This window comes from Hibiscus syriacus, unplaced genomic scaffold (genome assembly GCF_006381635.1).
Source record: "Hibiscus syriacus cultivar Baekdansim isolate YM2019G1 unplaced genomic scaffold, ASM638163v2 tig00112742_pilon, whole genome shotgun sequence".
NCBI classification, from domain to species: domain Eukaryota; kingdom Viridiplantae; phylum Streptophyta; class Magnoliopsida; order Malvales; family Malvaceae; genus Hibiscus; species Hibiscus syriacus.
Window position 1 is genome coordinate 366,275 of NW_024063394.1, and position 16,937 is coordinate 383,211.

Here is a 16,937-nt window from a genome sequence, read left to right on the forward strand (position 1 = left end):
GCTATGGAGCGATCCATTTTTCATTTGTATCGACACAAACTGACAATCTAAGTTTATCGGTTGCCAAATTTTTTAATATTTCTTCATGATTTAGACCTACTACACTATTATTACTCAACATTTCCGGTAACGCTAAACCGAATATTGTAAATATATTATAATGTATCCGATAACACTATATATTAACCCGTATTTAGCCCGCCTTTTCGGAGACAATCCCATCTTCCTTCATTAATTACTACATAAACAATATTCATATCTGTTTGGAAGTGATAGGACGAGAGCAGAAGCAAGCAAGCAAACAAGTAAGCCCTTCCAGCTGATTGATATTCGTCTGATACATGATTCCACCATTCCTATATTATCAAGTGACAAGTCATGAAACAGTTAGCTCGGCTTTTTTTTTTAATATTAGATAGGAGATTTTATTAATTCCAAGTTAATGGGTAATGTGAAGGCACTTATCATTAAAATTCTAGACGTCACCTAAGACCTAACCATATACTACTTAATCTCAAAGCGCATGAAACCAACAGATAGGTTGAAGCATTGCCATGCTTTAATTCATCGCTAGTACTTGAGTCTCCATTGATGAATCATTCTGCAGATAAATCTCCTCTCCTCTCCTCTACAAGTCACAACCATTAAATCCGAATAATTCTTGAAACCATGCACCCTCCGAGGAGCAGTCCATTTCTTGTAGTTCCATTGAATTCTGGTTCGCTTTCTCCAAACATTTCCACTCACTTTCACTACTCTCATTGTCCACTTTAGAATATCCCCACTTTCACAAGGTATCGATGAGTTCCAACAAGTTGTCATTCAACATTCCAACAGTTGGCAGCGTTGTGTTCTCCATGAAGTTCAACGTCGACGTCGGAGACTGCAGGCTGTCTGCGTTGAAGTGAACATCCCCGAGACGATGCCTTGCCATGCTTTAAGTACGTCAAGGCATAGCGGTCTCGGAGCAGAGGAAGAGGGTGCAGCCAGGCGGTTTTGGGGAGGGACAACTAGCTTGGTGTCTCGGACCAATCTAGCTTCAGCCTCTAAGCGAGCACTCTCCCACTGAGCCATGTGCTGAGGTTGGCAGCATCTTTAGGTTAGCGGCGGCGGAGTCGGTTTTAGGCTTGTGAGTGACTGGATCGATCCCCATCTTGGTTAGTCTTTTCTTCAGATGTGTGTTCCAGTAATTCTTGATCTCGTTGTCTGTTCTCTTAGGCAAGGAGTAGCTATGGCCGACCACCTGTAGATGTAAATTATTAGAATAGACAAGTAAAGTGCTGAAACGAGACTGTAATTATACCTGTTTCCAAGGAGGGCATGGAGTTGAATGATGGTCTGCTCTTCCCGTAAACTGAACTTTCCTCTTTTGATGTCAGGTCTCAAGTAGTTAATCCACCTAAGTCTGCAACTCTTTCCACATCTTTCAAGTCCTATATATACAAAAAATACATGATCAAAAGCACATAGAGAAGAGCTAAAAATGAAGCATATAACGATAAAGACCAGCTGTGAGAGGCAAGGCACGCCAGCTTCCATGGCCATGTTGTTCAATGTAAGCCAACAGCTTTTGATCTTCTTCGGGGGTCCATGGCCCTTTCTTCAACCCCACCTTCTCGCAACATGGAGATCTCCCCATTGTTTTTTATCTTTTTCAATTTGCCTTTGGATAGATGAAAATGAAAGAAACCAAGTTCGAACTTGTTTTGAAAGCGATGAAAATGAGATGGTTCTGGAAGTAGAAATACGAGTGCAATATAACATTACGGCTATATGGCCGATTGTGTTGTAAATATAGTTACTGCTATTAGACCATTTTGACCTTCATTATAAATAAAAAAGCTATTAAGCAATTTCATTAAACACTTGGTAAGAAAGATGATAAATAAAAAATTTACAATTATCCTTTTTAATAATAATAAAACTGTTGAGAAATTGATGATCAAATAAATTAAGCTAGATAATTCTCATGAATTCTGCATTTAAAGTGATGAAATAAAATTGTGGAGCTACTTATAATAAATGGTTAATTTACCAGAAATAGAAGTTTTTGAAGCAACTAAATTAAACGTGGTAAGAAAAGGTGATTAATTTTTAGCTTTGTTGTTAGGTTGAGGCATCGCCTATATTTACTGTCATATTTATGTGCACATTTTATGTCGTATAACATATTTTACACAATCGTTGAGTCCCGCGTTTGTTTTAATTTTCAATTAATATTATTTTGTGCTTTTAGATATTCAAAGATACACATTCTTTTACATATAATAACAATGATATAATATAATTGATTCGAAAAATAAAGCTTTGAAAAACTTCACGTATGAGCATCAGCAAAAGTGTTTGAATCGTAGAGACTCTCGTCAAGTTTTGCTGATGCTCATACGTCAAGTTTTTCAAAGCTTTATTACGGGAGATGAGGGTATAAATAGTATTGAGGTAAGATGGGTGGGGATTATTTATTATGGGGGAAATGAAATAAATGTAGAAACTAAGAGGATGATTAATGGAAATCAATGTTGATTGGTTTGAAATAAAATGGCCTTCACCTGTCTTGCCCACCCTAACAGAGTTGAGCCTTTTTAAAACTCAAAACCATGCTTAACAAGAGCTACAAGGTGAATCATTCGATATAGACGGTAACCCTAGCTACATTACAATAATATTCAGGGTTTAGGGTAGCAGGACCAAAAACTTTACCACCAGGCTAAGGAATGCAGACTACAAGGTAAGATTTTAATAATCAGGAATGCCGGTTAAGGAATTCTCAATCATATGCTTTACTATTCACCTACTTCCATTAATATGTTTACAAATACTTGGTGCTATACACACACAGCTGTCTAAATCCAATAAAACTTTACCACCTGGCTGAGACTTGCTCTTGATAAACCGTTTTAGATGGGTCGATCGGTTAGAGTTTGTCAAATATCTTCACATTAATCTCACTTCACCCACTCTTCCTGTTCAACTTGGTAAGAAAAACTATCATGCTTTCCTCCTCAAGGAGGAATCCTAAACAACTTATTCAACAATGGATTTCCAAGCAAGTAGACCTGAAAATTATTTTGATTTTGGTGGGTTAGATTGAATAATAAAATACTAACATATATAGATTATCCATTCAACAATCCAAAATGATGATATTGATCTTAATTTAGTAAGCGAATCTGTTGATAATGTAGAGCTAGAGTGACAATATGAGGACTAAAGACAAAAAGGTGATATGATATTGAAGAGCCTAAATAAGTCTTTTACGTACCATTATTGGGAGTTGTGTGTGCTTCGGATGCGGTTTTTGCTTGGCTACAGTGGGGCTTAGCTTCTTGTTTTGTCTTTGACAATATACTTATATGATATCATGTGTTTATGGTGTTCCATTTGCTTTTGGCGTTATTTTGCTTATGGGGTAATCGAGTGACTTTTTTGGCCTTTTGCATATTCGATGTAACTATTGGTATATTTTGGCATTTGATCAATATTTTTTTTAAATAAAAATTTATTTTTGTTGTACAAAAAAAATAATTATTATTGAGGTCTAAAAAAAGAATAATTTCTTTGAAAAAAAATAACAACAAATAATATGAATCAATTAATGATTCAATTGAAGCAAGATTATTAAAGAAAAGACGAGAGAAAGTTAATCAACAAGAGCAAAGAAGTGAGCCTTCAATCTTCTGTTCGTTTTTAGTGTCACTTTTCATTTGAATAACTATAAAAATATTATTTTATTAAGGAAACTTGAGATAACATTAATCAATCATGATTTAATAGCACAAACCAAGTGGCTTCCGTTATAAAAAAAATTGTTGTTATTCTTGAAGACCTGGGTTTAAGCACCCTAGATGTTAGGGGTGTGAGCATTTAATGTTCAAATGTTGAGAGTTTTATTCGAACAGCTATTGCCTTGCACTTACTCTAGTTTACTAAAAAAATCAATCATGATTTAATAAATTTTTAAGAGTTTTTTTTTTTAAAAATTCTAAATAATGTTTATGTCAGTATCCTAATTATATGATTTGAATTAGACCTTTTCGACCATCCAAAATTTTTCATTTTTGTATTAACAACCCTGATTATTTATAGGTATATGAGGTAATTACTAATCTACCAACGAAAGTTATCTAGGAAAGGATAGACACTATCATGAAGATGGAATTGTATAGACTAATCAAGACAGAAGAAATAAGTTAAGTGAAAATTAAGGGTTCAATACATCAAGTAATGTGATCAGAATTCTACTTTCTTATTAAAACATATTGTTGTTAGTTAAAATGTTAAAACGATCCAAATACTTAAAGGAAGTCTGAAATAAGTTTGAGACTACTTTAACTGAATTGGTTCAATATTTTTCTAATAATCTTGGTTCTATTGATTGGAAAGCGGGATTTTCCTCTGATGATTTGTTCAAGGAAATTTTGAGAGTTGAGTTGTCTACTGAATTGTACAACAATTTAATTGGCCCTATTTCTCAGAAAAAAGATTTAAAATTATGTTACTATGAATTAACAATAAAGCATCAAGTCCCGATGGTTACTTGACAAAGTTTTTCCAAATAATTCGAAGATTAAAAATTTAAGTACCTTTTCGACTGATATAAATTTGGTTGAGAATGTTTAGTTGGCTCCAAACTTTTGTTAATGAGTATTAGGGGTGTGAGAAAAAAAATCATTCCATTCCGTTCATCTAATCTGAAAAATTGCATATTTGAGAAAAATAGATAATTGATTTGGACATGGATAGCCTAAATGTAACACCCAAATCCCACAAATTCGAATACCACACAGTACCATCGAAGCGGTTAACCTAAAAAAATTTCTTCGAAACCATACTCACATTAAAATATTTGTACAACGAATGAAACCATAAAATTTACAAAAGTAGGGCCCAAATTTAAAAACTCGATAAATAAAATAAATAATTAAAATGTTACAATCTGACTCATTTCAAATCATGACCTCCACATGCCCAATAAGTCGTAATCATTGTACTCTGGTACTCCACTGAGACTCCTCCGAGGATGTCGTTGTCCTATCGCACTCCACAAAACCTGAAACCTACGAACGGAAGTACATTATGAACGCTGAGCTCGCAAACCCCGCGTCACACAATACCTCTACCATACTACATGCATTAATTAAATGATCATGATAACAAACGAAGACATGTGCATACGAATACTGTCAAAACATACTAAGGTAAGTCTAATGGTGTGGTCAGAGGAATTTTACGTGCATATCGGGATAACACCCCTAGCTTACCTAGGATATGTAGAAGTATATCAACAAACATGGGATAGATCTAGAAATGTGGTAGGAGGAATTTTACGTGCATATCGGACAACATATCGGCCTACCTAAAACGTGATAGCTTCGAGGTAAGAATCGTAATTTTATGTGCATCAGAAGCCCAAATCCCGAACCTATTCGAGCATAAGCTACATTCCAAAATTTTATGTGCATCGAATGCATACCTGGTCGAACAATATAGATATTTCACAAACAAAGGACAATTGTCATAATGCTAGAGTAACTCGAGTGACCTGACCGTTTCCTAAACATCATACAAGGCCAATCTTATGGCATACTAACTTGCTTGATTTCTAAGTGTGTTTTCAATTAACTTGAATGTTTTCGCTTGTATTGAGTACTTAAAGTTTATTCGATCTCAAAACACTCAAGTTTGAACCCCAAATAGAATGAACAATTTACCCAAAAACATGACGACGGTATCAATATTATGCATGCAGTATCAATTCTGGACTTTGGGTATTGATACTCACATTGAGTATCAATACAAAAAATGGCTTCGATGTTTTGAAAAATACCTCAGTATCGATACCCCTATGGGGAGTATCAATACTCTACCCTTGGTATCGATACTCCTATGAGTATCGGTACCAAAATTGGCTATTGGAATCCTTAAAATGTTGTCGGTATTGATACCACCCCTTGAGTATCGAGATCGGACCACGATTATTGATACCCTTGAGAGAGTATCGATACTACCTTCACAAAATGCCCTTGTTTTTACACTATTCAAAGAACAATATCGATTTTATTTTTCCAGTATCGATACTCACAACCTGAAGTGTCCTACTTTGGGCACGAAAATGTATCTTAAACTCACTCATTCACCCCACTAAAGCTCTCAAACGTTATTAGAGTTTCACGAACCCAACAAACAAATCATGCATATAAAAAGGGCTACAAAGAGCTACACGTGGCATAGACAAACTAGAATCGTGTTACTACTATTCACTTATTGGGTTATCTATTATCCCGACGTTCGACTCAGATTAACTAATTAGTGGCGACACTCTAGCTATTCTCATTATATTTTCCTTCGATCCACCCTTGAATTGGAGGGACGACTGATACTCTCTTGTCATGCATAAGTAAATCGTATAGGCTATTTCATTCACTGATGCCCATAAGGGTAATTTGGTAATTTTAGACCAAAGGCATTTTAGTGATATCCCACACTCAAGCTTGATGCTCGATCTTAATCAATATTAGATTCCTCTGTAACACCCTCAACCCGTATCCGACCCGAATACGAGTCTGGGGTGTCACATTGACTTTTCAAACTTTAACTCTTGACAAAATTCAAAGAAAATTCAAAAACTTTCATTAAAATAAAAACTGTTTATTTACATAAATTGACCAAAATAACCAAAATCGATCAGAGCATATTCAGCTCAATCAATTAGTACATGCCAACTATATTCAGATTAACCAAACACATTTAAATCATTTATTTTCTGATCTGAAACGTTGTAAGGAAAATGCTGACTTGTCTTGCTCCTCTAAACTTCTCTTCTTGCTTTCCAGAACCTATGTGTGAAACACTCACACGCTAAGTCTATGACTTAGTGAGGCATTAAACACATTAAAGTAACTTTAACTACTTAATCATGCATGAATATATCATATCATACTATCACACAAAATAATATATCATTTCATGTAATCAAATGTACACATATACACATCATCATCATATCAATCATATAATACAATTCATATCACAAAAGCATATACTTTACACTTAATATCTATGTTTATTATTATCTCTTTGTTAGCCCATGTACATCTGTGAGAACTGTAGATATGTGAGTCTATTGAGGTTGTGCACTATGCTATTACCACAACTCGTATGGGGTCCCACTAGGGGCTATGAGATTTGTCCCGAGGGACCTATGTACTATATTTGTCCCAAATGACCACTCCTTAAGAACCATATACATATTTCAATGGATCATATATGTGTCTCATAAGACCCTGTAAATGTTCCAAAGAATACATATATGTCCCGAAGGACCACGTAGAACCCTCGACTCTTAGCATGCCAACTATACCTCTAGCTCTCTTTACACATAACATGGGCATTAACAATCTATCATGTCACATATTCACATGTACACTTTCATATCACGTCATATAAGCTCATAGCTTCTTTCACATATACATGTAGTCACATAGCTTCTTTTCATATTCTCATAAGATTACATATCTTATATCTTATACTTTGTTTTCTCATGTTCACATATATCCTGTCATATGGCTCATATATATATACATCACATATCACATACTTCTCATATCATTACATTCAAAAGCATGTTAACACATATAATCATGCATACATACAATTTATGTCATGCATATACGTATAATCATACATTCATGCATTCAACATAGTAAATAGACTTGTCACAAGTCTTGTTTCCATTTAGCACCATAAACGAATTAATATGCGCTCACCTGAGCCTCACTAAGTTCCAATTCACTTTTATGATTTTCCTTTATTTCGATCGAATCTTAACTTGATGATCGTTCCAGAACTTGTTCGTGTTCAATATCTACATAATCACATATTGATACATATCAGTATCCAATTGATATACTCTAATCTATCATTTCTTAGACTAAAAGAAATGTATATTTCAATTTCCCCTTGAAGTGCATCGATGCATTCTACAGTGCATCGATGCATTCTTTAACATGTGCATCGATGCACTACCCATGCATCGATACACAAATTACCTTCGATGTTTTCATTTTAATGGGATGCATCGATGCACTCCTTATGCATCGATGCACCAATTGCATTCGATGTTTCTTCTTTAAAGAGTGCATCGATGCACATTGAATATGCATCGATACACCTTGCCCAGAATTTTCATTTTAGCACGAAAATCATCAACTCTTCCCTTAATTCTTCTATTTTAAGCCTCTAATATGTCATTAAACTCAACTACTATTACTTAAACCAACTTATATCCATGTAAATCATCTTTAACCTCAAAATCCTATATTCCTTATGAAATTCAAGAATCATACTCAATTTCTAACATGTTCCAAATTCCATTCAATTGCTTCTAACTTCTTAATTAGACCATTGACAAGTCAAATCCAGCTTTAAAACTTCAAAAGCCTTTCTATAACAAAAGTTCATTTCTACACCCTTCATATAATTTCCTTTTTAATTCTATATTCTTGATGTTTAAAGCTTATATAAGCTTTCCTTAAGCTTATATAATACTCAAAGAATCAAAATAAACTTATAAATACAAGAATTAAACAACTGAAATTAAACTCACCTTTGCTCAACACGTTGGAGAAGAAGAAAGAAGAAGAAGAAGAGTTTTCCAGATACTCCTCCCCCCACGTGTTTATCTCTTCTTAAAGAGATAAAAAATATCTTTTATGACAAATGACCACTTTGCCCTTAATTCCTTTAATAATTACTAACAACTTTCTGGAAATATTCCCAAATAAATCATTGAACTATTTCATTCTTCTACTTTAGTCACCAAATTCTGAAACTTTACAATCTGATCACTAACCCGGTATTGAGGATGTTATATCCTCACTCTCAAGTCTAATTGACATTCTAAAGTCACTCAACCACTTTGGGTATTTATATCCAACCTTTGGTATGGATACTCAATCTTCGGCATGGAGACTAGTCCCTCGGTATGGAGACTAGTCCACCAACCAAAAGCCATAAATTGATTCCAACATGAATAGGAAGGACACTAGTTGTTAAATAACAACTATAACATAAGAAAATCGAATGGAAACATTGGACGAAACTCTTGAAGCTTAAATCCTCCTTAGATTTTGGATTGAAGAAGGAGATGAAGAATGGTGCAAGCTTTCTCATTTCTTTAGCTTAAAAGAAGAAAGAATGAAGATAAAAGAAGGGATGAAGAAGGAGAAGTTTTGGGAAGAGAAAGAGAAAAACGGTCTGCCCAAAGTTCCCCCAACCCACATGAAATCAGCTAGAAATCCTTCCAAATCAACCATTTTTTTCAATGGTAAAATTACACTCTTGGTCATTTCATATTTTTTTCTAAGCTCAAAAATCTCCCTTTTATCTTTTACAAGTCTAATTTCTTACCCGATTGAGCTCAAGGACCCTTGTGTTATAATAATTCTATTAAATAAATTATTGGGTCGACACGAAACTACTAGACCAATATTCGAGGAGTTACATCAAATTATAATTTTGAATTATCCAAAAATTTGATAAAAATTGAATCTTTAGAGTTTAGACAATCTCTAACCTAATAAGTGAGTAACTCACTATCCTACTAAGTCACTAACCCAATAAAATTTGAGATGCTAATTGTTTATTGTGTGTGAATATATATATATATATATATATATATATATATATAGTAAGATATAGAGGATGTTGCATAAAAATACAAAATATAAAATTTGAATATGGAACTATTTTCAAATTGTTCGGATCTGGATATCTAGATATACGATCCAAAAATTTGGATATCTAATTTTTTCATATTGGATTCGGATCACAATTTTAGTGATCTAAATTTTTTGAACATTCAAAATTTTGGATCAGATAATATTCTACATCCAAAAAATACACATCCCTATTAGGGGTGCTTATTGAGTGAGTCGATCGCAAGTTTAGTAGTGATTAACTTCTGCTCGTTAAAAAATTGTTGCTCTAATTGACTTGTTGCTCGTTAAAATTTTACTCTAGTTGTGCTCGTTAAAAAAACTTGTTGCTCGACTTGTTACTCGTTGCTCGTTAAGCTCACTGAATTTTTTATCTTATTTTCTTAATTGTAGGTAAAATCCACTAATACTATATATAGCTTAATGTAAACATAAATTAATAAATTTAACCATAAAAATTATTATTATTTGAATGGAAAAGAGGCTACATCCTTAAATTATTACATGAACTATGGTACAAGGAGGGCCGAGGATATCTCTTTTCAGCAGAGGAATAATAGGAGTAGGGGCTACAGGGAAAACTTGAAGCATGTAGTTCATGGGGGCGTCAATCTTGGTTATACCATCAGCTACCATGTTTCCTTCGCGTGGTGTCCAAAGAAACTCCGTTATAGAGGCTCGAATCAATTCGTTAAGATCTCGAATAGAATTTTTACCGAGTTTTGATTGAGTCGAGTTCGAACTACTCACTAACTGCTCAACTCATTAATCACTCCTAATCCCATTGAATACACCATAAAATGCATGACACCCATATGTTCTTTAAAAGTTGATTTAAGAAGTGCATTCGATTGACTAAATTAGAATTTATTCTCAAGGTGTCAGGGTTCCCTACATAGATTATAGGATGTATTGCATGACTCTAAAATTTTTGTTGCTCTAAATGGAGGATCTGTTAATACTTTTCTGATGCAAAAAGGAATGGGCAAGGGGACACATTAACTATTTATTCTAAGGACATATGTTTCTTCTTGCTTGTTAAATTTGACAGGTAAGAAAGATGTTTTATTATCATATTAAGTGCAAGAAAATTGACTTATATTTTCTTTGTTGATGATTTTTGTGCTCATTAAAGGAAATATTAATTTGGTTTAGTTGTTTAGAATATCATAGATTTATTTTATAGAATATTGTTGCAGATGAATTCCTCAAAAGGTGAAGGTTTAATGTTAGTATTAAGCATTCTAAAGTGTAGAGCATTAGAGGTCATGTAAGATTTAGGATTTATATGTTGATAAAGTATTTGAGAGTGTCACTACTTACAAAAATTCCAGAATAAATTTTGTATCTTTCCTTTAAAGATAATGGAGAAAAATTATTAAGGTATGCAATACATTTCCCTAAAAGTAAAATGAAATATTAATCAGAAGAAAACTGTGAGATGAATTATGATTTAAAAAAAAGGTGAAGGAATATCCTTTACCGGCTTGGATTGAAAGATATATTCTAGAAGGATATATTATTTGACAAAGTACAAGTAAAGAATAGCCATAGATACGACTATTCTTTAAGTTGATAGATACGATGTTGCATATTTGTGACTTGTACGCTTACACAGTTACTAATAAAGAATAGGTCACTAGCTTGGAGTTGTCAGGCTATCTATTTTTGGTGGTTTTACTGATTGTGTTTTCAGATTTGAGAGAAAATGTTACAGAGGAAAAATATTTGCAATCTACCATCATTCGATTGACTAGTGTAATTTTATTTTGGGTAAACTACAAATTTAGTAACTCATTTTTATTCACTAAATTTTAAAAGTTTTTAATATTTTTTTAAATTTTTTTTGTCACCCAACCCTACAATGAGATGAATTATTTTATTATTTTTTATATGACATGTTATATTTTATTAATACTGTTAAGATTATAATAAAAACTAGATTTAAAATCCTAAATTATACCCTTAAGAATTAGACCCAAAACCTAAATCCCCAAATTATACCTAAACTCTAAATTACAACCCCCATTCCACCCTCAAACGTGCTGGCCAGTGGCAACTGTTCGAGAAAGCTGAAGGGCCACAAAAGAGGACTTCAAGCTCGGGGCTGGACAAAACAAATGGGATCAACGTCGGCAATGGATTTCAGTTCAACGACTCATTCACCGGTGGGAGGGTGAGAGTGGGATTGTAATTTGAGATTTAGGGATAATTTGGGATTTAGATTTTGAAATTATTTTTCATGTATAATATAAAATTTTAAATTTATTTTTCATTATAATCTTTAAAATATTAAAAAAACTAATAAAATATAGAGAAAATCGCCTCAGTGACAAAAAATGCCTTATAATATACGATTTTAACCAACTTTTTCCGGATTTGCCAAAATGACCAACAAAATCGCAATGCGATCGCTAATTCGCAACGCGATCTCCATTATCGCAAATTCGCATTGCATTTCGCGTTGCGATAGTTGGAAATCGCGTTGCGATGGTCTACAATGTCGTTGCGATTTTTCCAATTCGCAATGCGAATAAGTAAATCGCAATGCGAATTGGGAAAATCGCAATGCGATACTGACTATCGCAATGCGATACTTACTATCGCAATGCGATAATACAAAATCGCAACGAGATACTGACTTTCGCAACGCGATTCTGACTTTCTCAACGCGATTTACATAGCGCCATTCGTATTAACGCGTATTTTTTTTCAAATTCCAAACACAAATTTTTTCTTAATAAATCGGAAACTGAACCGTCCACAGTAATCGCAACTCATAACCTCAAACCCAAAATCACAACACTCAGTCCCATCTTCATCTCTCACTCTCTACGGCGAAATCCGTCCCCATCTCCGAAGATTTCCGTCCCCATCGCCGGCGAAATCCCTCACAACCATTCACAGTCAAAAATCCCTCACAATCATTCAGAAATGGAAAATCAACCTCCGAGGGTTAGTTTTTTTTTATTTTTATTTTGAAATTTTTGCATTATTTTAGGTTTTTCATATTGAGATTGATGATAAGTTTACTGGTAATTTCAATAATAGATTAACCATTTCACTTAGATTTCTTATTAAATTCATTCGATTGCTGCCAATACTGCTAAACTGTTTAGCCTGTGAAGTTAGTATTTGTCTTTGTTTTGTCTTTGGTTGAAGTAATGCAGAAGAAGAATAGTTCGAGAATGAAAATCGCAACGCGGAAATAACTATCGCAACGAGAGAATTGCAACGCGAAATAAAAATCGCAACGCGAAACCAAAATCGCATTGCGATTTTCATTTCGCGTTGCGATTTTCATTTCGCGTTGCGATTCTCTCGTCGCGATAGTCATTTCGCGTTGCAATTCTCTCGTTGCGATAGTCATTTCTGCGTTGCGATTCTCATTATCTCGTTGCGATTTTCATTTCAACCAAAAGACAAAACAGTGTTGCAAATTTTAGTTTCAAAAATAAACTACTATTTATGTTTATTGTTTTTGGTATATCTTGACAGTGTAGTTTTTGGTATATCTAACTTGGTATGTTTATTGCTTTTGTAGAAATTTTTTTCGGCTTCATTGACATTAATGAATAAAGTTAGCCTAGCCACTACAATTGCTTCGAAGCTTTCACCTGCACAAAGAAAATTGTTTGAAGAAACCTGCTTCGGGCCATGGCTGAGAGTACAGCATCCGGGTGGAGATGCTAATTTGACCCATTTGTGGCTTCAGACCATGACTAGCGATTTACCCGACAGTATACAACGTGGTGAGGAAGAGATATGGTTTCATTTTCCACCGGCGTATACTTGTTTTGGGCGGAAGGAGTTCTACTTAATCACTGGTCTACGATTCGGACACGATGATGTAGGCCGGTACACTCGTCATATCACCCGCCCATCATGGTTATCCAGGGTTTTTCCGATGAGTCAATAGAGAAGCCGAACTTACACGTCGACGACATGAAGAAATTGTTTAATAAGAAAGATGGTTTTACTCGGATGAATGACGTCGATGTTGTCCGAGTATGCCTTCTACTACTTTTGTATGCCGGCTTTTTAGGCAGAGAGGCCAGACAACCTATTCCTCAGGAGCTAATATTATTGGTAGAGGACCTAAATGCATGGAATCTGTTTCTGTGGGGTTCGTATATATGGAAAGCTACATGGACTAAGTTGTCGTCTGCCTTTGATGACCGCAAAAGTTTGCGGGGCGATGGGTCGAAATACACTTTGTCAGGCTTTGTTTGGGCCTTTAAGGTAAGAATTTCTATATAATGTTTTCAAAATTATAATTAATTATTTAACAATTACTAATGTTTGTTATTATATTGTTTGTAGATTTGGATATTCGAGGCCTTTCCCGCCATGAAGACATATGCAATAAAAACTTCAAATGATATTCCCAAGGCTATTTCCTGGAAGAGGAAACGTCTGTTGGATTGGGAAGACTTAATACCATATGCGACAATAAATAATGTAAGTTAACACAAATACTATCATATATAAACAAGTTATTAATAGTAGACGTTTAACTTTGTTTGAGTTTTTATATTTTTAGGAGGCCAACATTCCATTAATTAGACTGACACCCACGGAGGCTGAGCTTGCCACTGATTGGTGGCAAGCTAGTCAGCATTTTCTTGATGGCACGAATGATGAGCAGCCTCCACTTCCTCCACTTCGAGAGCCATCACCTCACCCAGAGCCATCACCTGATCGACCCGACTATACACCTCTACAACGAGAGCCATCACCTATCCCGTCACATCATCGAGCCTCTTCTCCACCATCACGGGATGAGTCAAGGGAGTTACGTGATGAGGTCAATGCCTTGCGTGAGGAGATCGGTACACTACTCGATAACGATAGTGCATGGCGTGTGGAGGTGTCTACTTTACGTGGTGAGGTTGCCGCTCTACGTGAGATGGTAGTATCGTTGTAGAATGAGGTTCATACTCTACGCAACGAGGTAAGTTTAAGATTTTCCATATTTAACTTGATGATAAATTTACTCGTAATTTCACTTAAATTAACCATTTCATTTAGATTGCTTAGTAAATTTATTCGGTTGCTGCCAATACTGCTAAACTGTTTATTAACACTGTGAAGTTAGTATTTGTCTTTTTGTTTTGTCTTTTGGTTGAAGTAAATTTATTCGGTTGCTGCCAATTCTGCTAAATTGTGTATTCTTTAACACCGTGAAGTTAGTATTTGTCTTTGTTTTGTCTTTTGGTTGAAAGTTTGAAATATATTTGTCTTTGTTTTCACTGTTTAAATATCATGTCGGTTTATTTACTGATATTTGTATTTAATTATTTAGCGGACCGATAAGGTGGATGCTTTACGTCGGGTTTTTCTTGCACGACAGAGTTCACGCATCAGACGGCGTGCACGTGCTATTAAGTCTCCGTATACCCCAATAGTGCGAAGACACCGTAAGAAGAAGCCCGACTCGCCTGTCATCCCTCAAGAGTCCACTCCTATCATTGAAGAGGCCCCTATCATTCCTCGAGAGTCCCCTCCCACCGTTCAAGAGGCCACTGTCATCGTTGAAGAGGTCCCTCCCACCATTCAAGAGCCCGATTCACATGGCGTCATATGTAGGATTCTTGAGAAACCCTCTGACGTGCTGGACATGATGGATTCAAGTTGGCTCTCGTATGAGTTACCGGCCAGTACCATACCGGTATATGAAGTGGAGAGGAAACAACTACCGGACACAATTCTGGATAACACCCTTTGGGCTAAGACCGCAGTTGATTTTTATCTACATGAGCGAAGCCAGGGGTGTTTCACTGACATATGCAAGCTCAATGATGATATCTATTTGTTGCTTGATCGGTCTTGGTGGGGCGTATTATTAGGGGTCGAAGACAATGGCTATTTCGATGGAGGGGTAAGTCTTATATTTTTCTTATATTTTAATTTGATTATTTTTTTGTAAATTTATGTAAGTTACTAATATATGTCTTTTTTTGTAAAACAGCATATCGATGTGTGGGTGTCACGTCTTCTAATAATTAGGAAACTTAAGGAAAATAAAAGAAATACACGATATACAATTATGCCGACGTCTTTTAACGCCGTTCACTTGAAGAATCAATGAGATGAATCATTTGCGTTGGGCAATGGACAAGCTAAACTTTATCCTGCATGGTGGGAGGTCGATAAGGTTAGTGTTTATTTTATATTGAGTTTAAAGGTATTCATAAATAAGTGCGCAAATGAATGAATTATTACTTATGATTGCAGGTGTTTATCCCTGTTTTGGAACGTAACCATTGGCTTCTCGTCGAGCTTCAGATCCCATCCCTTAAGGCAATAGTATATGACAGCATGATAAATTACATATCATTGGCTGATTTAAGAGATATTATTAAGGGATGGAGCTCTTATTTGGCTAAATTCTTGGATGCGATAAATTATTGGATTCGTTCTGGAAACAAGAAGCCAAAGAAGCTCAATATTACAGTTAGCAGAGACGAGACCGCACCACAACAAACGAAAGGACCCAGAGGGGATTGCGGTCCTCTCGTATGCTTGGCGTTGGACCGTTTGATCACAGGAAGTATAAAGTATCTACCTCCCACCGATATAGATAGAGCTGCAGTAGGCTTTTGGTTTCAACATTATATGGCTAGATCGATATATACGAGACGCTGCCTACCTGCATCCGCGTTATAAAAATGTCCATAAACAATTATGTTTATAGGCTTGTGGTTTGAAAATGTTTGGTTAAGTACCTAGAATTCAATAATTTGCTGTTTGTAGGTTTTAGATGTGTAGAAAGTGTTGTTTGAGCAAATGTTTGGTTTATGCAGGTTAATCTCAGAAGTGAGCTGCGTGAAAATGATGTATGGCTGCAAAAGTTGATTCAATAGTAGAAGTGTTATTTTCTCTAATAATTATTGCTTATTTTTTGATTGTTTAATTGAATTGTAAAAGGTGATTTGTAAAAGTTGATTTGTTTAATTGATGTTAACATAATTCTTATTTGTGCTTGTTTAATTGATTGAAATGTAATGGTTGATTTTGTTGATTTCAATCTGCATTATGTTGAAGGCAAAAAGTACTATCGCAATGCGAAATGAAAATCGCAACGAGAGAATCGCAACGCGAAATTAGCGTTGCGATTTTCATTTCGCATTGCGATTCTCTCGTTGCGATTTTCATTTCGCATTGCGATAGTAATTTCCGCGTTGCGATAGACATTAAGATGATTGCCTATTAAGTGAT

At 35.0% G+C, this 16,937-nt stretch overlaps 1 pseudogene; it reads right to left on the bottom strand.

The window, feature by feature from the left end:
* Positions 1–628: 628 nt before the first annotated feature.
* Positions 629–1,710, bottom strand: LOC120183266 (annotated as a pseudogene).
* Between the last annotated feature and the right edge of the window lie 15,227 nt (positions 1,711–16,937).